Consider the following 24,503-nt stretch of genomic DNA (forward strand, 5'->3'; position numbering starts at 1 on the left):
TCCATATGAGAAAGAATCACTAAAACCTTGCTCTGTTCTTGTGTTCTTGCTCCAAGCAGCTGCTGCTAGTCGGGTGTGTACATCCTAATTTATATTTGCTTCTCAAGGTCACAGCTGAGATGCACATAGAACAATATATACTTACTTTTATAGTTAAAAGAATGGAAATCTAATTATATGGTTAGAAGTGTTTCTATCTTTCATCTTTTAATGGAATGTTTCTTTACAATTCTCTACATCATTATTTATTAATGACAATATTGAGTTAATATTCCTAACAGTATTACAGATAGGTACTTTTTTATCTCAAATATGCTTAAGTCACCAATATAGTTTAGAAGTTTATGTATTTTAGCTCAAGTTTTACATGAAATTTCTTTCCTTCAGAGGTTAAATTTTACACAGTGGTCATGACGACAGCATTGTCTGCAAGGGCAGAAAGAAAACCCTTTTCTAGTGAGGAAAGCAATGAGTTATAAGAACAGCTAAGGGTAGGATGGAAGAAAGACCATTAGTAAACTCACAAAGATATTTGGTCTGTGTGCCTCACCATTCAGAAGACTTGCATCAGTCACCATGCACATCCCTGTAGCTTAATAATTCATGATTGATTAACCCATCTTGCCTACCATCTTCACCATTTGACTCAACATTTTGTGTCTTCTTACAGCAGAAATTTGAGGCACAAGAAAAAAAAATCACTTTCAAAGTGATTTCTGTTAGCCAAGATTGTCAGCTGATGATTTTTTTTAATGCAAAGAGGTTGAGCTGACTGTAAGGAGGCATTTTTCTGCATTAATTATAAGGCAGGTTAAATAATGCCTGTTTTAGAATGGGTACAGTCTTTAGCTTGTTGGAAAGCAGAGAGGTTCCAATTTTGCCTGTAAATGAAAGAAACTCGTGTTTGCCAATTAAATCAAGAGGCTGTTTCACAGACAATATTGCTAATAGCTACCAACTAAACTCCAAGCTGTTACTCTGCATTGTTTAATGAACTGCTTTTAATACATAGTAAATGCTAACCTCTGTATCTCAATTTATTGAGCAAGAAGGGAGGGATATTTAAAGACATCTCTCTTCAAAATTCTATAGCATTGTAGGAACTTTCTGTGCTAATGAAGCACAGGAATTTGAGACTCTTTTTTACACTATTTATAAGAAACCTGGAGAGAATAGTGCTACCTAAATTGTTTTTGACAGTGCATGACAAAATTGCCATGTTCTGATGCTATACAGCCACTGTAATTTTTTTTCTCTAAAGGAGATATTTTAGGCATGCCATGCAAACTTGCTGCTTGTATTCTTCACTGTAAGCTGCATAATACTGATGATAAAATAAAATGCATCTCACGTTGGGCACACTAATGTATGCAGCAGTCTTGTGTGACGAATAAAGGAATTGGAAACAATGCAAGGATTTCAGCAAGAAACACGCAAAACTCAGGAATTCTATCTTGGATATATATAATTTTTTTTGCATGCAAGGGATGGTCTCAGGTATTTGTTTTCATCAGAAGGCCTTCTCTACATATCTCAGCTCTTCTCTGAGCACAAGTAAACAAGACATCAAAGCTATCTAACACAAAAAATAACTGGTTCAGGGAGAAATTGTGAGCTGGCAAAACTGCACACTGGGAGAGCACCCTTAGTCCATTCCTTGTTACTGCCTTGTCAAAAAAGTCTAAATGTCTTGATTGACCCTGCCTGCTTTCTACAAACACTGCCATAGAAATATAGCAAGCAAGACTAACTGCAGCTTAAGTTAATATGACAAAGTTTTGCTTTAACTATACAGAATCTAGAAGTAAATGGCTTTTTTTTTTTACCCTTTCTCAATTTAAAATCTCAAACAATTAAACAACACTGAGAAAAATGAAAAGCTTTCATTTTTCTCTTTTTATATACATCTTGGACATTCATTAAATGCAGCAGAAGATGAAAAATATAAATATTTCTTAGAACCTGCCTCATTTTCTGTCTTTATTTCCAGCTCACATCTGTTGCTAAAAGGAGAGAAAACAAAAAAAAAAAAAAAAAGAGAAAAAAAGAAGAATTAAGGAATTTTCAAAGACCGGTTGCAATCAGCAATCTCTCTCTTTTTTGGTTACTATTTTATAAGTAAAACAGAAAATTTACATTTATAAGCTGAGGGGGTGATGGTAGTGGGAAAACAGCCACAAACCAAAAAAACAAAAACCAGAAATGCAAACTTCTGACTTTACAGATGGCTGTTTTTCTTAATTATAGGGATAACGGTTTAGTAATACCTAATTGGTCATGCTTGACAAGTAATAGCAGTTTTTCCAAGACAAACAAATGTTCACATTTTTCATACTTAATCAGGGAGTTTATGTGCAAAAATGACCAAATGTATCATCTATTCTAAGCCTCCTATGTTATTTTGTAATAAACCACCATCTGTACTTTGATTTTACAGAATCTGTGTGTGATGACCACAGAATTTAATTATATTGCAGATGGGTTTGGTGAAGAAACTAGATTTTTTAAAATCTTTTTTTTAAATTTAAATAAACTACAAAAGCTCACTTCATTAATTTAGAAATGTCCCCAGTGCTAGTTTATTTTGCTTTTATCTGGAAGGTAGTGCCCTGAATGTCCAATAACTGCTCAAATCTTTCTTTCCTGTGTCTTCCAAACTCAGAGACATTTCTTGATATGTGCATTCAGCTTGTGAAACTGTATATTTCTTTCTGTGCTGTATATTTACATATTGGTTAACTATTTTCTGAGTTAACTGTTAGTGAATAAGTTGTCCATTATAGTTAAGATATTAGTTTATTCTTATTCTGAGAGCTTGTCAAGTTATATACTTTATTTTCTTGTCACAACTTTGAAAATTTTGTTCTTGTGAGTAAATATGCCTGAAATAACTATTCTTTACTAACATTTCCTGGTGTACCGTTCTTTCACATGATATTTCTGGATTTTGTGTGTGACTAATACAAGTAAGGTTTTGAGGGGTTTTTATATAAATCATTAAATAATGAAAAAGATTTAATAATTCATTCAACAATTACAAAAATTAGAAGTAAATTAATAATTTTAATATTCTTACATAATTTAAAATGTTTTGCTACCAGAGGGAGCCGTGCCAGGAGGGAGGGCTGCAGCAGAAGGGTTTGTCTGTCTGCAAGCTGCTCTGTCTCCCCAAAGGTCAAATGTGGTCCTTCACCCTTCATCCTCAGAAGGGCTTCAGCCATGTCTCCAAGCCAGACTGGACATGCACCATGTAATACTCTAATTTTAGCCATGTGCAAGTTAAGAGTATTTGCCAGTTCTTGGCTTCTTTTCTGCCTCTGTCAAGGTCAGGACTGAAAGCGCTCGAGATGATATTTTCTGTTTGGGTTCAAATGTTTATTATTTCTTATCTATATCACAATCTTACAAGTCCTGAGTTCTACAGGATTCTACTAACAAGCTACAGAATGGCTAAATGTCTTTCTCTACAAGGTCTTTTAAGGCTAAACTATCCAATTAAGAAATGACAACTAAATTGTTTTTATTTTTAACCCAATAACTAATCCCTCATGTCCTGCAATGTGGATTTTTTCTGTCCAATTACACAATATCACCCAAACCCACAAAGAAGACGGTGAAAAAGAAGCACCAACCTCTGCCCTGAAACCTCCATCTTGCTTCACAGATATCTTTATATTCTAAAACCTTAAACTCTAGGTTTTCCATCCTGTGATATTACACACTTCTAATCTAAACACCCATAATCCCAGTTTTATCATTCAGTTTTGGAGCCTTCTCCACAGCCTCAGGTCAAATGCAGCGTTGTCTTGAGGGTCTGTGCCTTTCAGCACAGAAAGTCCATAACTCTCAGTATCTAGGGTTCCAACAAACATTTAGGTAGGAAGGTTGTGAATGATACTTAGTGCAATTCCATATCAGACCTTTACCCTATATTCCACTAACTTCTCAATTTAGAAAAGGTCTTGGCTATCTCAAAGAAAATAACCTGAAAGATGAACTCTTCTCTTGCCCCACCTTCTGATTATTCCAATTCCTCCAATTCCTTCAATTGTTTCACTCCTTCAATTCCATGAAAAATGGAATATTATCAGTTCAACTGGGAGGACATGTAGCTCTCAGCTATTCTGAAAAAACATGAAATGACCTGAAAGCCACTTACACTCTCTTTTTTTCCCTTTTTCTTCCAGCTGTGGTGGGTTGGCCCTGGCTGGATTCCAGGCACCCATCAAAGCCAATCTCTTACTACCTCCACACTAGATAGAGAGAAAACATAACAAAGGGTTCAGACAAGGACCAAGAGAGACAACAAGCTGGTTGCTGTCATGGGCAAAACAGACTTGATTTGGGGAAGTTAACTGAATTTATTCCCAATCAAAATTCAAGCATGATAATGAGAAGTAAAAGAAATCTTTAAAAAATCTTTTTCCCAACCCCTTCCTACTTCTCAGCTCTACCTCCTCTCTCATCATGGGGTCCCTCCCACAGGAGAGTGTTCTTTATGAGCTTCTCCAGCATGAGTCCATCCCACACAGATTTTCACAAACTACTCCAACTTGCCTCCCTTTCCATGGGGTGCAGTCCTTCAGGCACAGCCTTCTCCAGTGTGGGTCCCCACGGGGTCACAAGTCCTTCTAGGAAACGTTCTCTAATGTGCACCCCTCAATCCAGGGCTCTGCAGGTCACTGCCAGAAACTTTTTCCAGTGTGGACTTCGCATGGATCCACAGCTTTCTCTGAGGCATCCACCTGCTGCAGTGTGTGTCTCCTCCACAGACTGAGGGCTGATCTCTTCATTCCTGTGGATCTCCATGGGCAGCAGGGGCACAGCTGCCGCACCATGGGCTCCACCAGGGACTGCAGGGGAATCTCTGCTCCAGCACCAGGAGCACCTCCTCCCTCTCCTCCTCCACTGACCTTGGTGTCTGTAGAGTTATATCTCTCAAATATTCTCGTCCTGCTCTTCTCTGGTCTCAATTACAGCTGTATAACTTTTTTCTTCCCCTTTTCAAATGTGTTATCACAGAGGTATTACCATTATTTCTGGCTGGCCCAGCCTTGCCCAGTAGAGGTGCCTTGTACAGGTATCTTGGAGGTGCCAGGGATTGCCCCTGTCAGACATAGAAGGAGCTTCCAGCAGCTTCTCTGTAGCCCCACTGCTACCAAAGTCTGGCCATGGAAACCCAACACATGAACATTTTTTCCTGACCCCTCTGCCCTTTAAGAGTTGTCCTAAGTTGTGTTCTTTAGGTTGCTTTGAACATGCTGCACTCCAGAGGAATTTTACCATCTACTCTTCTTGCTTTCAGGATGAGTAGGTAATTAACTGGGATAGATGCTAACAAGATTCCATGTGATTAAAATTTGTGGTGAGCAGAGGGTCCAAATGGGCATAGTGTTGGCCTGGATGGTCTTGAGAATGCAATTTTTCTCCCCTGTCATGAGATAATTTAAGCTGATTCAGACAGTGTGAAAAAGCAAAATCACAAAAGAAAAGTATTTAAGCATATTATAAGATTTGGGTCAACTTCCAGTTCAGCTGAGTTTAGACAAGCAGTACAGGCTACTGAAAAAGCATCTGCTTGTGCATCTCATCTCTTACAGATTTGCTATTTTAGTAATTGTGGAAATGAAGAAAAAATGAACACTGTCATGTAAAGCATTCTCAAAATACTTATGATAGAGATTTTTCATTCTGTTCTGGCTGTAGATTTTATGTTTTTTAATCTTTTCCCCCTTCTTCCTTTGGTTGGTTACTAGTTTGCTGTTAGAATTGGCTTCGGTTACATGGCTATTCACTATGATATTTCAACATTTTTGCTTCCAATCTCAGCTTGGATCAGGGAATATAAATATGTGCAAAATGGAAATTGGCTGACAAAACGATAAGGCTTTTGATTTGCTTGTTTTGTTGAAAGTTTTTAGGGTTAAGTTTGGATTTGTTTCAAATTATGGGCTAGGATTTGTGTTTATTTTTATTGCATGAAAATTTTATTGCATTTTCTTGTTGATGTATGAATAAAAATAAAATGTGGAATGGAATATTATAAGAAAATATGCAAAAGTATAAACACAGCATATATAAAATTAAACATACACAAAAATTTAAAGCAAATACTTTATTCCCTATACTGGCCAAAAACCTTGTAGAATTTTAATATGCATGTGCATTGAACTTTCATAATGTGAAATTCAATATTTCCCAAATAAAATAAAATAGTAAATAAATATTAGCATAACAGGAAAATAAAAGTAAAGCAGAAAAGAAAAAAATCTGATGGTTATATGCCATATGCATATCAGAGGCTGGTTCATATTGTCTGAAACTCGTTAAGATAATTCATCTTTTCTTCACACTTAAGTTGAATTTCAAATTTACAACTATCATTTTCAAGTGTTCATTGTATTCCATTAGTAACTTGAAAGAGGTTTAAACAATTTAGTCTTATCATTTCCAATCTTTGTGCATAGGCATACTGTTCCCAAGTGGATTAAAACCATTGAACATCATTTAGATCATTATCGAAACTTGAAACACAGAGGAAAATGCCAGAGGAGGAAGCCAAAGCACTGTTGTGCTAACATACACTAGAAAAGCTTGAACATGATTAACTTGATAAAGATTGAACAGATAACTTGAACTGTTGGATAGCACATGATTTAATAAGTAAAGGAAATGAGTGTGATTAGTATCTGCCATCGTTTGGAGAGGTGAATAATTCTGTTTAACACATTTGTTAGCATTTTTTGATGATCTCGTGTTTACACAAATGTTGATGGTAACTTCTGCAAACCGTTTGAGATTTATGGTACTCTTCCATGAGATTTTGATCAAAAAATTACCACAATAAAATAATTATAAACCTACCTTAAATGCGTTTTCCACAGGGATTTAAACAGGAAATCTTCCTCCAAGAATTTGTTTCCAGTTAGATCCTTCAACAATCTATTCTTAGCCCCATTATATGCACCTTCCACACTGATTTAAAAATATATATATAAAATTAATTACAGGTAATGTTTTTCATCACACTGAAATAGATGGGACAATGAACAAAAATAAGTATGTACCAGCTGAACTATATGCTTTGGTAATACAAATGCAACTAAATAATATGATCAAAACCCAAGTATGTTATAAAATTTTAAGCAGTCTTTTTTGTGTATAGGGACAGTTATAAAAATAAGTGAGTTAGGATATTATGTATTTATGTATATATGTGCATGTGAGTAATCATTATATATGTATTTAACATGTAAGATATAATTAGCTCTGACAATCTTTAGGAGTACAAACAGGGGCTTGACAGGTGGAAAACAATGGATAAAGATATTTTATTGTACATGATGGATGAGAAAATTACTAAAGGGTTCATGAAGATCCAACATCCACAGTCTTGAAATGAGATTGCAAAGTTAAAAAGAGAATTATAGGAAAAACCTTTAAAGCCTGGAGAGAAAAAGAAAAAAGCCCTCAGTGCCTGTGTTTAGATGTCTTTATTATTGCAGAGGGTTATGTTTAGTCTTGATCAGCAAATACAATTATTGACGTCCTTATGGGTGGAAACTTCTTGAAGATGTCTCTGACAGTCAAGGGTTGGAGGGCATGGTAATGAAAGACTTAACAAGGTCTATGGATGATCCACTTTTTGGGAGATGACATTAGCTACATTAAAACTAGAAATTAACACTTATTTATCCACAGTGAGAAAGACTAGTCTGGAACAAACCAAAAATTTGTTGGAACATTTTGAACTGTTCAAGATCTGGCTTATTTCTAAAATATAGTCTCAAGGTCAAATAGAATATGTCAGAGAAATAGAAAATGTTGTATGATACACCTGAGTGATGTTAAGATTTTCAGGTCCTGATTGATGTTTATTCTGAGATGGCAAAATAAAGACCCCACACAACCCCATAGTGAAATTTTGTGAAAACATTATATAAGAAGAAAGCACATATATCATCAGAAGGTAAACAAGATATAATAAGGTTCTGTTTTTCTCATGAGCTTTGAAAAACAATGAAAGAAGTACCTTAGAATCACAAAGTGGAAGTACAAGTTCAGAATCAAAATTGTACTGAGCACAAAAAAAAACAAACCCAAATCCATAAGTCTGGAAAGGAAGTAAGAATGAAACACCCTAGATTAGTAGTAAATTATATTTTGCAATGATCAGGTGTTTATAAACTTGAAATACATTTTTGTTTCCCTGAAGGGGACTCTAATTTCCAGCTTGTTGTTTGAAAAATCTATTTATACAAAAGGCCTTTGGTACTTACGTATCCTGGTATTTTGATTTGACAAATAAATAAGAACTAAAGTTTTTAAAATGGAAAATTTCTTGAGACAAGTAATATAAAACATGCATTCACAGCCTCTTACATTCTTGCCATCGCTGCTTATCCCTGGCAATCTTAGAGAATAAAGGATGAGATCCTGTTTGGAGCCCCTCAGAGGTACAGTATGAAGTCCCACAGCATAGAGAGCTGGTGCAAGCCAAGGCTGCCAATTGCACCGCAGCAGACCAGAGCCCCCACACCTGACAGACATCCATGAAGTGATTTCAACTGACCAGAAAGCAAGCAGGGTTAAGTCTCCCTGATGTCATCAGCAGCATTCAACTAATTCAACACAAGCATCTTACTTAAAAAAGAAAAATCTACAGAAAAGATATTGTATTTGCTTTAGCCGTACTCTGAAACTGCACAAAGTCCAAATAAAATGCACGTGAGATTTTCCTCATGGAGCTTTGTCCCTCAGCAGCTGTTGACTGTTCGAGTGCCACTCTCCAAAATAATTGAGTCTGTACTCCATTGTATTTAAGAACTTTCACAGTTTTTCACCATTTCATGAAAGAAAGGAGCAGCAGTCATTGCCTTTGCCTTGATCTATTCACACTGTCCTCACTGTTACTCCCATTGCTGTTCATATTGCTATTCCCTTTATGTTTTATTTTGAAATATTTGAATTTATCTACAAAATCAGAAGCTTCACAGATGGCAATGACTCCCAAACCAGCCCAGTGGTCAGAGCCAAGATCTGCAAGAAGGCCTGTCTGACCCAAACCTCCTCCAGCTCCATTACAAAGATAACAGCCCCTGCCTTCAGCAGTTGAGGATTTTCAGCAGTATTCCATTATGCTTTCTGAATGTTGAACCTTGTAGAGGATCCCAACACTAGACTTCTTTCAATGGGTCACTCCTTGTGCTCTCACACTAGAGGATATAAAATTCATTGAGTACTAATTACATGGTTGCACCATGGACCTCACGCACAGTGGCTGCTGCCTCTCATATTTGTCTATGATAAAGTTAATGATAAGAAAGCTTGCAAGTTACCTCTATTTTTAGGCTTGCCATATTATGTTTCTGATTTTCCCTACTCTGACATAAATTATTCTAGATTAAGATGTCTTTATATTTAATATATATCTTAAATATCCACCTTTCCTGCTGATGGTGTTAATTTTATACTCCAAACTGTTTTATTCATGCTGAGAGATTTTCCTGTGCTTCTTAAGCGCTGCACACAGTGTACTGTGAGATCGCACTTAAAAGCATCTCCCACTTTTTGAATGTGGCAGTCATACAAGCTGAGAGATGCCATTATCTCTTACTCTTATTTCTTTAGAGAGTAGATAATAAAAGATTAGACATCCCTAGGAGATTTTTAACACCTCATATATATTGTCATTGAAATTTCCTTGAGTTCACTGGAGCAGTGATAGCCCACTCTGTTCCCACTAATGGAAGCAGGACAGGCCACTGGCACTGATATGGACATTTTTCTGTGGCTGTTCAGTCTGAACAAACAAAACTTGCAAGAGCTTGAGAAGAAAGTATTTCTTAGCTAGAGTATTTGTTAGGGTGGTGTCGTAGACATCTTTTTGTGAAAATCCTTTCTTAGGATTTTTTTCCCTTCTGAGAAGCTGCGGCCTCAGAAACAAAATGCAAACAATGGTTATCTGCTACTGTGGAATGCATCAGGTGGATTTTTGATTGGACCATCTTGGATGTTTATAATTAATGGCCAATCAAGGCCGAGCTATCTCAGACAGAGTCCGAGAGAGCTGCCTTTTTTTGTCATTCTTTTCTATTCTATTCTTAGCTAGCCTTCTGAGATGAAACCTTTTCCTTCTATTTCTTTTTAATATAGTTATAATGTAATATATATATCATAAAATAATAAATTAAGCCTTCTGAAACATGGAGTCAACATTTTCATCTCTTCCCTCATCCAAGAACCCCTGTGACAACTGTCACAGGGTGGGATTCCGGTGCTTAGGCACAGATGAGCAGTGATGAGCACCTGGTAGGTGCCCTGGGATGCCAAAGACATCTGTGTCAGTCTGGCCAAAGTGTCACAGGGCTGACAAGGAACCTGCATCCTTAAGCAGGATACATGGGTCCCAAGCAGAATGCACGCCATGATACCAAAATCAACCATGATTATTTCCTGGCTTCCTATAAAATATGGTTCAAAAATTGGTTTAAAAAATTTTATTCTACTCTCTGTGGGTTTTTTCTTGCATCTCTTCCATTTTCATAAGGTCTCTATTTCTCTGTGTACAAAACTGAAGTTTTAAGTTTCATGAAAAATCAAAACACCAGAGCCAACAAACTCTGGGCTTCTCCCACCCTTATATAGGGGGTTCAAGATTCTAGAAATTTCAGAATCTAAGAAAATATATCATGAAAGGCATTTTCCTTTGTGAGCCACAGAATTATGTGCTGTCAGAAATCTGAAGTTTTAGCTATTATGAACCTCTAGATTTTTACAAGTCAACAGATGGTTATCAATATTTTATTCTTTTTAAAAAACTGAATATAATTTCTTTGTGCAGAATTCCCATTACTATGCTCAGGTCTTTCTTCTATGAGCGTCGTGTTCTTGTTAAAAACCAAAGAGGTGATACAATAAAAGCTGCTCACAGATGATTTTAACACACTTTTTATCCTGTTCTATTTTTTAAGCCAATATTTTAAAGAGAACTTGTCTTGTACCAAAATGTAAATTTTCAAATCTTGTTGAAAATTAAGTTCTGAATTCTCCTAATCATAAAGTATGTGCTGTCCTATATATTTTTTACTTAACATAAAGAAAAATGAATAAACCAGGCGTAATCTGAACTAGGCATTGCTTTGATGATTTTTTCATACATCATTTTGTACTTTCATTTATCACTTTGTACTTTCCAAAGGGATATTATTTGTACCTTCAAACACATTTTTTGCATTTTGGCAGGTAAAGCTTCAGGGTCATTCTGAAATTCTGCTTTCCTGTTCTGCATAGCAAGGAACATCTGTAGTGAATAGTTCCCTCTTACTAATTGCAGTCATTTGTTTTCAACATCCCTGTCTTGTAAAGCCTCATTCAAATTTATTTTTAAGAGAGAAACCGAATGTTAGAAATATATTTTGATGCAGTATATCTGCATAAGATGGGAGCTGAATGTGTGCCTGGATTTTAAATCTCTGAATGCCTATTTAATAAGGTAATTTGGACAAGGTTAGTTTCTTGCTAATGGCTTGTGTCAGCCCAGCACAATGTCCTGGTCTTTGGCTTGGTTATGAAAGTGCTGCTGCAATACAAATATGTGATAATAAAAGATACTCATCCTGCTGAACTTAAGCTGTAACATCCCATTTTTTTAGCAACAAGGCCAAGCTCTTCTGCACTAAATCAGTTCTTCCTCTCATTTGAACCTTCTTAAAATTCCACATGCAGGTTACCAGCTAAGTCATTACAAGGACACATCCCAGAGTTTTAGCCATCTGAAGCAATGCAAGGAAATAAGTGGAAGATTGGTACTTGCATTGATGTATTTTTTCTTTACTGATCTTCTGTTTAGTGCACTTAATTTATGTCAGATAAATCACTGGAATTCTTTTCAAAGATCAAGTGAGTAAAATGTCATAGCATTAAGCATAAGTATCCATTTTTTTCCTAAAGGTCTTGTTGTCCCCAGGTACATGCATGTAGAGGTTCTTGGGGAAGAGCACACATATTGCAGAGTCTTGTTGTTTGATTTTTGTAATATTCTAATCTTGTTTTTATCTGGATTCAATTTACACAAGTGAAGATTAGCTCTTTTATTTAAAATAAAGATTGTTGAGATCAGCAGTTGAAAAAGAAACATCTGTATCTGAAATACAGCTGAAAATGCAGTTGTTTTTTTCCAGTCGTTAAGATTGAAGTCACCAGGTGGTGCTATTACATAGTATTGCAAGACCTTCGTCTGAAATTTCTTTAATTACTTTTTTAATTTTAGGAAATGTTGAATAACCCCTTTGCCTTACAGTTGAGAGAGGCTATAAGGTGAGTCATGACTTTTATTTTGGGAGTCGAAAAAGTTTGTGGGAGGTGAGAATGGGTGGCTGAGGTTGTTTTCCTCTAAACAGTATAGTTTGCATCCTGGCTGTGGTGTACTTTGTTCCTGGTCTGAAATAATACATAACTTATCTGACATGCAATATATTTTTTGGCCCCTTAAACTATAAGAAAAACAAAATAAAGCTTGAAAGTACAGAAAAACTATGTTAGGAAGAGAAAAGAGACATCAGGAGGGATAACTATGTTATTGTTTGCATGGAGAATATTATCATGACTTTGAGGGGATACTATCTCTGTAAGAAAAACTCTTCATGATTAGTTTCCATCTTCATTGTATTAAATTAGAGACAATAAACATTAGAGTAACTATTAATTGAGGTGACATTGATTTAGATTTTTATCAGCAGAACCAGTGGAAGTCCTATAAATGTAAGTTGAAAAAAATAAAAAGGGAGAAAGATAAATAGTCATTACCTGCCAGTATGTGTGGTGGCATAATAGTGATAAAGAAAAATACCTAAATAGGAAGGTAGCCATCTGGAGTTTAAGAGAATAATGATTCAATCTGCTTCCAAAGATTCAGCAATTTTAACATAAAAAGTCTTGTTAGAGACTAAGATGAGACTCTTTTATCACCCTATACATGGAATGTGGATGGTGTTGCTTATCTCACCTCATAATATTTTAAGTAATAGGAAAGACAATTGTGTAAAGAGCATCTGATGAGTGGAGGATGGGAGAAACCTTCCTAGTAGTAATTGGTGTTTATTTATATAGTTCACATAGGCATGTGCAATTTTTTTCTAAGATAGGCCTAATTTTTGAAATGTTTCCTGACAATGGTTTTCTTCCTTTGATGGTTTAACTAACCCATGATGTTTCTACAAATTGAATGCAATCACTTTTAAGAAAATCCAAAAGTAGTGGTGTAGCTGCATGATGATAAATATGAATAATGTCCCCCTTTTCTGCAAGTTTTTAAGTAATTTTTCTAATTTTGGTGATTTTGGCAGGACAGAAAAATATTTTACTTATAAAAAGTTCTTTGTTAGATATCTAAACAATATCTGAAATATCATTCGGGTAATCTTTAGAAACAGACATTTATTTATGCTTGAAGTATAATTTCAAAATGTCTCAAAATTATTGTAGGTATGTAACAATTATCTACATAAGAAAGAATAGGAAGACATATATTTTCTACTTTCAAAAAAAGACCAGAATGGTCTTTTTTTGCTCTGTTTACTAACAAGTTATGATAAAGCTCCATGGTTAATACAATTCAGGACAAGGCTATCTTGGATGGACCGGGATACTGGTCCAAGTAAAAGCTGTTCCTGAGAGAAATGACTTTTCTTTTTTAATTTCTCTGATGTAATCAACAATTTCTCATATGAATAATAGCAAATAGAATTTGTAACTGCCATCTTTAACAGTTTAATATCGTCTTTCATGTATACAGTGTTGAAGAAAATAATTCATGGATTGTATTTCTCTGTTATGCTAGATAACTCACCCAAATCTACTTTTAATAGTTCACATCTCTTTCATTAACCTCTTGATACTCTATTCACCTCCATTAGGGTAATATCATATAATAAAACCAGTAGAAAAACACAGACTATTTTCAAGACGGAAATCAGTACGAGGCCACGAAAGAAAAAATAGATTTCAATGAGATCAAATCTTCAGCTTTTTTCTTTTTTCTCTTCTCCAATTTCCTCTGCCTGAGCATTTCTTGCTATTAATTGCATTTCTCTGCTGCCTTCCATTCTTCTCTAATTCATTAATATGAGGAACTTCAAAACAGGCTCATGGGTGCAATGCTAAAAGCTTCACAGAAGATATGAGAAGAAGCACAGTAACATTGTTGAGTAATATTCATCTAACACTGAAATTTATGGTGCTGTTATTCTGCTGATATCATTAGACCTTTCCTATTTCCATCCCTGCATTTACATCACGAAAACTGATTCAGGTCTTTAGAACCTAGAGAATGTTTCTGTTTTAAGGCATTAGTCTGATTAAGTCATTCATTTATTTATAAAACTAACATATGTCTAGTTTTCAAAATACCATCTTTATTTTGAACTTTATGCCTGAGTTATATGGTGCAACACTTTGTTCTGAACCTTGATGAGGTGTGACTCTGAAATCATATTCTACATTGATTTTAATAATGAGGAGGGCGGCAAAGATGAGAGTGTTTCACAACTAAAAGTAATGCTTGCTGAATAGAACAGTTCTACTTATACATGTTCTGTTTGAACACAGAAAATGGCTATTATTATAAACCCCCTTTTCTGATTTATTTCTTTATTTTAATCTCTAGATAAATACAAACTTCAATGTGCCACAAATATGTTTTTTAGCCTAAAAACATCTGGGAGACTTGTTCTGTTGGGACGTACTCCAAATTGTGGTTTGAAGAAATAAGTCTAAAGATTAGAATAGTCTTGTGTAGAATAACTTGTGGGCCACTTGAAATTTCTCCCAACCCTAAGAGCACAAGAGAGGACTTAGCTGATCTTTGTGCTTAAGGCACATTTAGAGGGAATTCCTTCTAGAGACACCTAGAAGAAAGGAGGTGTTCCCCAAAAGAGGGATTTGGAAGATCTGCTTTTTCACTCTTGATGTGCAAGATTTCCTCCTGAAGTGAGTGGAGGTTTTAAGTGTGTACAGAATGAAAAAGCAATAGCAAGGCTAATAGAAGATCTAACTGTAAACCATGAAAATTTGGGAAGCAGTGAGAGCAATAATGCCACAGGCTAATGCCATAAAAATTAAAATGCATTTATGTGTAACCCCTACAGGAAGCAACAGAAGTTTACATGTGGTGAATTTTTTTTTTTTTTTTTGTATATTAATTCTGTCCCCATTGCAAAAGAATTCCTGCTTTTTACTGAATCCCAAAATAGATTGTGCTTTGTTCTTGAAAAAATCCCTCTCAGTATTTTAAGAATTATTTTTAGAACAAATTCTCCTCCACCTCACTCACCAATATGTAATGCAAATTTTTCCAAAGTCAGTTTATAATTTTTAGGAATCTAATCCTGAAAAGGATATCCAACTATAAATAACTAAACAAGATGAATACCATCCATGACAATTTTCTAGCTCTAAAGAATTTACTTTCCCTAATTATAGCTACAGATACTATTAAGAGACATTTTCAGGAAATCAGAAATAGGCTAGTAGGACATGTAGAGTGTCTAGATGAAGAATGCAGATGATAAATTCAGATTAATGCTGTTAGTAAAACCCCTAAATATACCAAGATGTTTACTTTTCCATTTAGATCACATGTACAGAAAGTAAGTGGCTTTCCACATATCACCCAGAGTAGTTTTAATACACATTCCCTGGACTATGATGTCTCTCCTATAATTTCAATTTTTTCCTTGAATTTGTCATATCCCAAATGAATCTCCCAGTTCCTGAGCCTTCTCCTTGCAACTGAGTCTTGCTTCTGGAGTGAGCCCACTTTTGCCAGCCCACTTTCTTAAGACCTCTCACCTGCTGTAGTTAACATTTACAAAATGAGGATTTCAGACAGCAGCTGAACCCAAAATTCTCAGAAATTCTCTTTCCTGATCAGTGTTTTGTCTCTTCTCTCTTAAATGCTGCAGAGGTAAGCAGGTCTCTTTTGTAAGAGGAATGGGGTGGTGGAAAAGTATTTTGAGCCATGTTTTCTTAACATACAAATGGGAATTAGAGTGCATATGCACAACTGCATTTAGCAATTAATTTTAACATAACCTAACATCTTAATGTCATTTAAGTCTGAAAATGTTCTAATAGAATCTTAGCTTCTAAGGCCTCTGAATTACATCTCTGCAGCTGTAATTTATGTGTGATTTTAATCTCAAAAGCTATGAAATGAACACTTAACTGATTATAAACTAAAACACATTTATGCATGTCTTTGGATTAAATAAGGTGATGTGGTTATTTCTTTGGAGTAGGAATGAGATATTTGCTGAAAGAATAAAATAACTTTTAAACTTTATAATCTCAGTTTATAAAGTAAGGTAGGATTTCCTTTTTTAGCAATAAGAGAAGCCAGCTCCGTGTAGATTTATTTGCATTGCTGATTGTTTATCAAGACTAGACTTTTCTGAGAATACCAGAAGATGAGACTACCAGTTATGAATTTAATGTCTGTTGAGATAATAGCATAATTTAATTAGTCATATCAATATAGTTAGAAGGATATTCAATTACTGTTTTATATTAATAGGAAAATGTACCACTTGCTTATTGAATTACAATTTTATTCAGTATTAAATTCAGTTATACAGAAAAAATAAGATCTTAAAAAAAACCCCAGAAAATAAAGGAAAAGTTCCCCATAGATTTAGCCTGAACTACTAAATAATAGGCATTAGGCAATAGGTACTATCTAAGAAAGTTAATTGATAGTGGCTCACATTTATCAGCAGAAAAAGCACAACTGATTTCATAAGCAGTAGAATCATATTACTAAGATATAAAGCTGTGTACTACAACATTTCTGAGCTAAAAAAAAACCCCTAACAATAAATATTAAACTAAAAGAAAAGCATAAAAAAGGATCTCTTTAGAGTAGTTGCAATAACAAAACAGACGGCAGATGACAATATGCATGTTAGTAAACACCAATCAATTCATTTTCTTCATTCTAGTTTCAAGGACATCACATCAAGAGCATCTCACAGAATAAACAACAGTCTCCTGAGAGCAGTCCTTTCCCTGGAGGGAATTGATATCTAAACCAGCAGAAGTATTTGTGAAAAACAAAAGAATTTACCATACAAACTAAAATTGGGCAAGGAGAAAAACTCAGAGTGATAATATTAGAAAATTAGATAAATACCATAGTCCTAAATCTAGAAGGAGTTTTATGGGCTGCTTCATCAGGTTTATCCAGCTAATTAGGAATTCAGGACCCAGTCTGAAATATGTGTAGAAAAATTGTTTAGGGGTCAGACACTCCCATAAATGTATGCATAACATAATTAAATATCTGTACTACAATTTTTTTTGTTTGAAATGTTTTATTAGAATAAATATCTAATTGTTGTTTTGTCTTTCTTTCAAGCATATTTGAAATATGAAGATCTTCTTTGAAATGTGAAGATCTTCAGAGAAATAAAGCCTTTTTCTTTTTTTTCTTCAGGTAGGGTGGTCTGTCTACTGAAGCACACAAGCTGTTTTCATGTTCTCTCAAGTAAATCATAATGGATGAAACAGCAGGTCTTCAATTAATAATTGCCATAGTGAAAATAATTTGTCATCTGAGAACAACTCCTATTAGGGAGTTCAAACAACTTACTGCATTTGTTATCTCATTGGAAGAAAAATATAAGGAATATATAGATATCTCTGCTACATGCAGGTTTGCCTGGATATAGTCTCACTTCTTACCTCTTCCTTTGACTTTTATTTATGTTGATGAATTTGTAGGTCACATTTTTCAGAATTATTTAGTAGCCTTAAAAACAAGTTTCAGCTGATTTCTATGACTTGAAAGGGGAACAAAGTTTTATCTCCTTCAGTCCTACTTTAACTCTGACTTTCATGAAAAACCAAGATTTTTGGGGTATCATTTGACTGTAGGAACAAGATGAACTTATTAGGATATAATATGGATAGAGTTTTCTGAAGAGATCATATAGCACTCTTCAGTGTTTTCAGGGGCTACAAGAGTGCTGGAGAGGGACTTTTACAGGGACATGTAGTGCCAGGGCAAGGGAGAATTCCTTTGAAATTACAGAGGGCAGGTTTACAAGAAATTTTTTACTATGAGGGTAGAAAGGCTCTGGCATAGGTTTCCCAGAGAAGTTGTGGATGCCTGTCAAGATCTGATTACTAAGGTTCTTAGAAATGACTCTGCCTGAATTAAGGTGCAAAGGAGACCATATGCCAATAACAATAGTATGGGGGTTTTTTGATAGTAAATATGGGAGAGAGAGAGAGAGAGAGAGAGAGATAGGAAAGAAAGAAAGAAAGAAAGAAAGAAAGAAAGAAAGAAAGAAAGAAAGAAAGAAAGAAAGAAAGAAAGAAAGAAAGAAAGAAAGAAAGAAAGAAAGAAAGAAAGAAAGAAAGAAAGAAAGAAAGAAAGAAAGAAAGAAAGAAAGAAAGAAAGAAAGAAGAAAGAAAAAGAAAGAAAAGAAAAGAAAGAAAAAGAAAAAAAATAGATTGGGAGGAAAGAAGGGGATTGACAGAGACACAATAAGGAAAATGTCACCACTCCATGGATCCCAACGATGCCATTGATCCTCTCCAGCTTGTCTTTTTTGTGGTGAAGGTCCCCCCAAAAGCACAGAATCTGATGGGTTAATATCTGCTCAGGCCAGGTAGGAAAATCCAGGCACCTCCCTGGGGGGAGTTTGCCCTTGTCCCTTACACAGACTCTGGGTTTGTGGCATCTCCTGCAGTCCCGTGGTGCCAGGCCTCAGGAATGACTCCAGGGGCACTTTGGGGGCATTGATGGATTCAGGCACCCCCTCAGCTCCTCTCCCCTGCAGTCCCGTGGTGCCTCAGGAATGACTCCAGGGGCACTTTGGGGCATTGATGGATTCAGGCACCCCCTCAGCTCCTCTCCCCTGCAGTCCCGTGGTGCCTCAGGAATGACTCCAGGGGCACTCTGGGGGCACTGAGGTATTCAGTCACCCCCTCAGCTCCTCTCCCCTGCAGTCCCATGGTGCCAGGCCTCAGGAATGACTCCAGGGGCACTTTGGGGCACTGATGGATTCAGGCACCCCCTCAGCTCCTCTCACAGGAATGCCCCACTGGGGGTTCCACAGCCAGGCTGTGTAAGGGGGGATGGGTTCCTTGCCCCTCAGCAGAGGTTCCAGCACTCCCAAACTTCCTCCCCCCACCTTGGATGGGGTCAAATCTGGGCAAACCTGCTCCCAGCAAAGGGGTCTATGGGCTACGGGGGAGGCAGGCCAGAGATGATTCTTAGCATGGTGAGAGCATGTCAGCATTTGGCTCACATCCTTTTCCTTGTTGACTCTTTTGTTTCAGGTGATTGAAGAATGGGTTTTCCCTTTATCTGATCTCAGCAGTCTGACTTTCAGTCCAAAGTCCCAGTCAGGTACCTTCAGGGAGGCTTCTTTGGTTGTAGCTTCTTTATACAGTTTTTGCTACAATGAGCAAAATTTTATATCAGTGTTTGAGGCATGAACTATTTCAGTCTCTGACAATGCCCCATCCCTGGGACAGTTCAAGGCCAGGCTGGATGGGACTCTGACCAGCCTGGTCTAGTGGAAGGTGTTGGCAGAAGAGTTGGAAGGGGATGATCTTTAGGGTGCCTTACAAAATCCAAGCTACTCTATAATACTGTAGACATGGTAGAACTTGGAAGGGAAACAGAGAGGAAAGGACTGTCTTTCTGACTTGAAGAACTTCAGCATTCATCTGTACTCACAAGACTGAGATATCTTCTCTTGAATTACTGTAAACTAATGAGTAGGGCCATATAATCAAGTCTAGATTCCAACACTTTTCTCCAAATAAATGGTGATGAGTTTGAGAATAGGGACAGATTGCAGAAAAAGCTTACCCCTAAGGCATTCAAATGTTATACCTAGCTTCAATTTCAATTTATTACTTAGTATGGTATTCGGGATTAATCAGTTTTGTTTTCAAGAAGACTGCTGTCTACCTTACTCAGAACATAGGCAGGACGTGTTCATGTCTGCATGTCAGCCTCCACAGATCCATACTGGACGTCCTGAGATTGGTATCCTGTGTCAGTTTTGGCAAGTGTAGCTTTTCTGCACCATTAGTGAGCTTGCTGAATCAGTACTGCAGGAGCACTCCAAGGACCAAATGTATGGCATTAATCCTTTGCAGAGGCCAGCTTCTGGAGCTGAGAACATGGAGATGTCTGGTTTAAATCTTTATTTTGAATGTCTAAACAAGATTTACCTAGTGCAGGACTCTATACATGCATCCTGATTGTATGAACTTCACAGCATATATTGGATTTCACCACATAGTGTAAAGGTATGCACTGGAAGAACTGACTTCCATTTTATAGTTCCTAAGGGATGCAAAACTTTAATGCTCTCCACAAGCTTCATGAGGCTTTGAAGTGCTCAATAACTTCTGTATTATGCTGTTAATATTAACTCCACAGGGATAGATTAGTCATTCAGAACCAGTTAAGATTTTGTGTGCTATGCATTTGTTTCCTTTTAGGAAATATTTACTTATACCATTGTATCAAATATAAATACATAAGAAAATAAAAAAAAGACAGATATAGCTTTCAAATCCTGTGGTCATAGACACATTCTTTGAAAGATTATAAAGTATTTATTGTCTGTTAATTTTCAATTATATTGGCAGTGTTTTTAGGATAATTTGCATTTTATGCTGCACATATTCCATTAGGAATTACTTTGATGATAAAATTTAAAATAGAAACAGAATCAGCAAACTCAAAAATGCATACTGATAAAAATTAGGTTTAATTTAATTAGAGCTGTATAAGCCAAAAATATCTATATTGATATGTGCATACATTGAGACATGCTATTGAGTTATAGGTCTTTTAACTTGTTTTAGTAATTTACATCTCTTGAAGTCCCTCTAAGATAAAAATACTGAGAAAAGAGATTGTTTATAATTAAAGAAGAAATCAAAAAAAGAGAATACATGTCTCTTTTATATTTAAAGTTATTTATCTAATTTCCAAGATGTCCTTGCAATATTACTGCATTGTATATCAATGAGATATTATACAAGGTATTATGCTTCATGTCAGAAGAAGTGAAAATTACCTAACCTCACAGGATAGCAAGGTACCAGAAATGAGATTTGCTTCAAAATGTCAAAAAAAAAAAAAAGTTACATTTACAAAACATCTTAACAACATCTTAATTCAGGATTTTCTCATGTTTTATTTTTGCCATGTATTATTTCAAAGGAAAAAAAAATGTTATTGCGAAACAATCTTCAGAACTTAAAGTAGTTTTGCTAATGTTAGTAGATTTTCTCAAACATATATCTCTATGTATTATGAATGTATTTCTATTTCTCTTCCTGAAATTAAATTACTGTGGAAAGTTTCTGAACAATATTATATTATGCATAAAACCTGTTTATATATGCATACGAGGCTTCCTTATTAAGACAGTATTTTAAAATTTTTTGATGCTTCTAAACGTCTTAATCTGTAATCCCACAATTTATTGTTTCACTAAAGCAGGAACATTCAACATATTGTGAACAATTTCCTGGGAAACAGTTCATGATATTTGGCCTCTAATCTCATCACAGCTTTTTTGGAGCTGTGTTTGAGCACTTTGCAAATGTCTCCATTTGCAATGCAGTGAACTTTTATTTGCATCATTATCAGTAAGTCATCTCTAGGTACATTTCTGAAAGCTGAGATATTAACTATGATTATCTAATATCTGTTTTGCATAGTCAAATGAAACAGAACTGTTCTCTGGGGCCAGAAAATGAAAACTCTTTGTCAAATTCAGTAAATATACCAGGAAAATTTGCTTTTAAAAATATTTTCCTGAGACAGATTCCAAAAGCTAGTTTCAAAGCTGTGCAAATATTCATTCAGTGATGTTCTTTCAAACATTTTGTTTTTAACTGACTTTATACTGCATATGTGATAGCTTACTGTCCAAATTTAAATATTCAATATGTTCATTAATGTATTTGAGTATAAAGCATTTATTATACTATAGAAAGTACAAGTGAATTTTAGTTTTTTATGTTATTGCTGTGCTGAATTACACTTGGTTCTTCCCACCCTTTCTAAATTCTCTTTTTTTTTTCTCAATAATATCAGACTTTAAGTCTTGCAATTTTTGCATTTTCTTTTAATAGCAGAATTTTCTGGAGAGCATAAATTCCTGCTACTCTTTAATATCGTGGTTTAGGAATGGCATTCCCCAATTTAATGTTTCCACTAAAACACTTCAAACCACTAGTTTGTCACTCATTTCCAGTGGCAAAAATTAAGCCTGTCCTGGCAAGATCCAGGACCTTTATTTCTTCTGTGTATAATTATATTTCATTCCAGAAGGGGCATTTTTGCTGTTGTTCAACTTTACAAAAATGCTGAAAAATAAGCCACATTCACGTGTTTAATCTCCAAATTTTAAGAATTCAGATTTCTGAGAAGTTTCTCTAAAACTATATTTGAGGCTGTGTAAACATTAAAAAAGGAAGAGGTTGTTTATAAGTGGCAAATAAAGAGTGGTAATTTGTCTTTCTGGTGGAATTCGGCACAAGTTTGGAAATAATGATTAAACAACATTCAGCGAATTCTACTGGCAGAAAAAAAAATTAACATATTCTACATATTTAATTAAAGAAACTGTTGTAAGGAGAAGTTAAACACCCAAAAGTAGCATCTCTTTAAAAATTCCATAGCTATATGCAGGCTCTTGTTTATTTTATTACAATTTATGAACAATTGCCATAAAAAAACCCAGGGACAGGTGGGTGGATGGTGTGACTCAGGTAGTGTAGTATCACTTCCTCAAACTGGGTGGGTGATTTATTCACAGAAATCAACTTAACAATGTACTTGTATAACATTTGCCTGGAGATTTCACTTTGTCAATAATTTTTGGTAGTATTATCTCTGACAGAACAATAGCAGATGATTGGTAAGAAAAAAAAGCCAGTGCATTATTTCTTGTAGAGAGGAAATGGCTCTTACTGAATATATTTTTTATTTGATGTGCTATTCCCAGATGTAAAATAACTATTTTAAAAGTTTGTACTTTGTTTCTCCTCCTTAGGTCATTGTGCCTAAGAAAAGTGGTTTCTTTTTTTCTTTCACGGTTTTGAGGGTTTTTTTTTTTTTTTGGTTGTTGGGTTGTTTTTTTCTTTTCTTTCATCATTTCTCATGATTTCTCTCACTATTGAGTTACTTGCTCTTTATTTAAAGCCTGTTACTTTAACTGCAACATATTTTTTTTTTCACTCTTTGTAAACAAGATCCATTCTGGTCGATTTTTCTTTGCTGCTGTATTCCATTTTACTGGGAAAAGAACAGCTGTGTATAATTTTACTAGCCTCCAGCAAACTTTGAAGGGTTTCTGAAGTATATGATGTTGGGGAGAGAAAATCAGGGAGAAAATCTCTGATTTTATATCAGTTAACAGATTTCCTTGGCTTTTCCCAGATGCTCAATGAATAACTATGCAGAGATGCAAATTTACATAAATCTGAGGGGCAATTAGAGAAAAGAAGAGGATGCCTCATATTTTTATTGCATTCCCTTACTTACATGACTAAGACTTTAGAAATGTAAATCCTACATATATTGAGTTATCCATGGAGGAGGGGAAAACTCTTGTGTGCAAATAAGCAAGAGAAATAATCTTTTGCAGCCATGAAGGTATGAAAATCTATATTAAGGCAATTGAGACATTTAACTATTGCAGAGTTCTTGGGTCAAGTCTGTGAGTATAGAAACTGCTTAGAGAAAATTAAAATTGTGGCCTTGAGTTATTATAATAAAGACCTTCATTAGTACTTCTGGATAATTTTAAAAAGTAATCTCAACCTTTTCACCATTAATTTTTTATGTGGGAATAAAGAATTGCCTTAACATAAAAATTCCCTTTATATTCACTTATACACTAAGGACAGTTAACAAACTTGTATCCTTTACAGCTGGTCTCATGATGATACAGACTTTGGGGATTTACAGAAGCCAGGAAAATGTTTAAACATGTTTAGCTTTAAAAAGTAAAAATATATGGATAAATAAAAAGCCACCAAACTGCACTCTCAAAACAAAGTGGATTCAGCTAAAACATATTCCTTTATCAGTTTGTCTTTGCTAGCAAATATCTTTTATTTTTGCTTCCAAAATGCACATACTGATTTCGTCCAGAAAAGAGCAAAAAATATTTTCGTTTGCAAGTTATCCAGAAATGTGTTTCTGCAGAATGATTTTTAATATTATGATTTTACTACATTTATTTTTGTTTTAAAGACCAAAGGAGCAAGAAGTTTTTCCCTCTTAACAGGCGGAAGAAGCTGACATGACAAGATGAGAGCCTAACAGAAGGTGCTCTTCTCACTTGACAGTAAATATGGGCACTAAATTTTTTTGTTAAATATAGATATATTAACAACCTATGGAAGTTTTAATTGTCTTTATCTTTAACCACAATAAACATTCACATCAAACCAGA

Source organism: Molothrus ater, chromosome 4 (assembly GCF_012460135.2).
Source record: "Molothrus ater isolate BHLD 08-10-18 breed brown headed cowbird chromosome 4, BPBGC_Mater_1.1, whole genome shotgun sequence".
NCBI lineage: Eukaryota > Metazoa > Chordata > Aves > Passeriformes > Icteridae > Molothrus > Molothrus ater.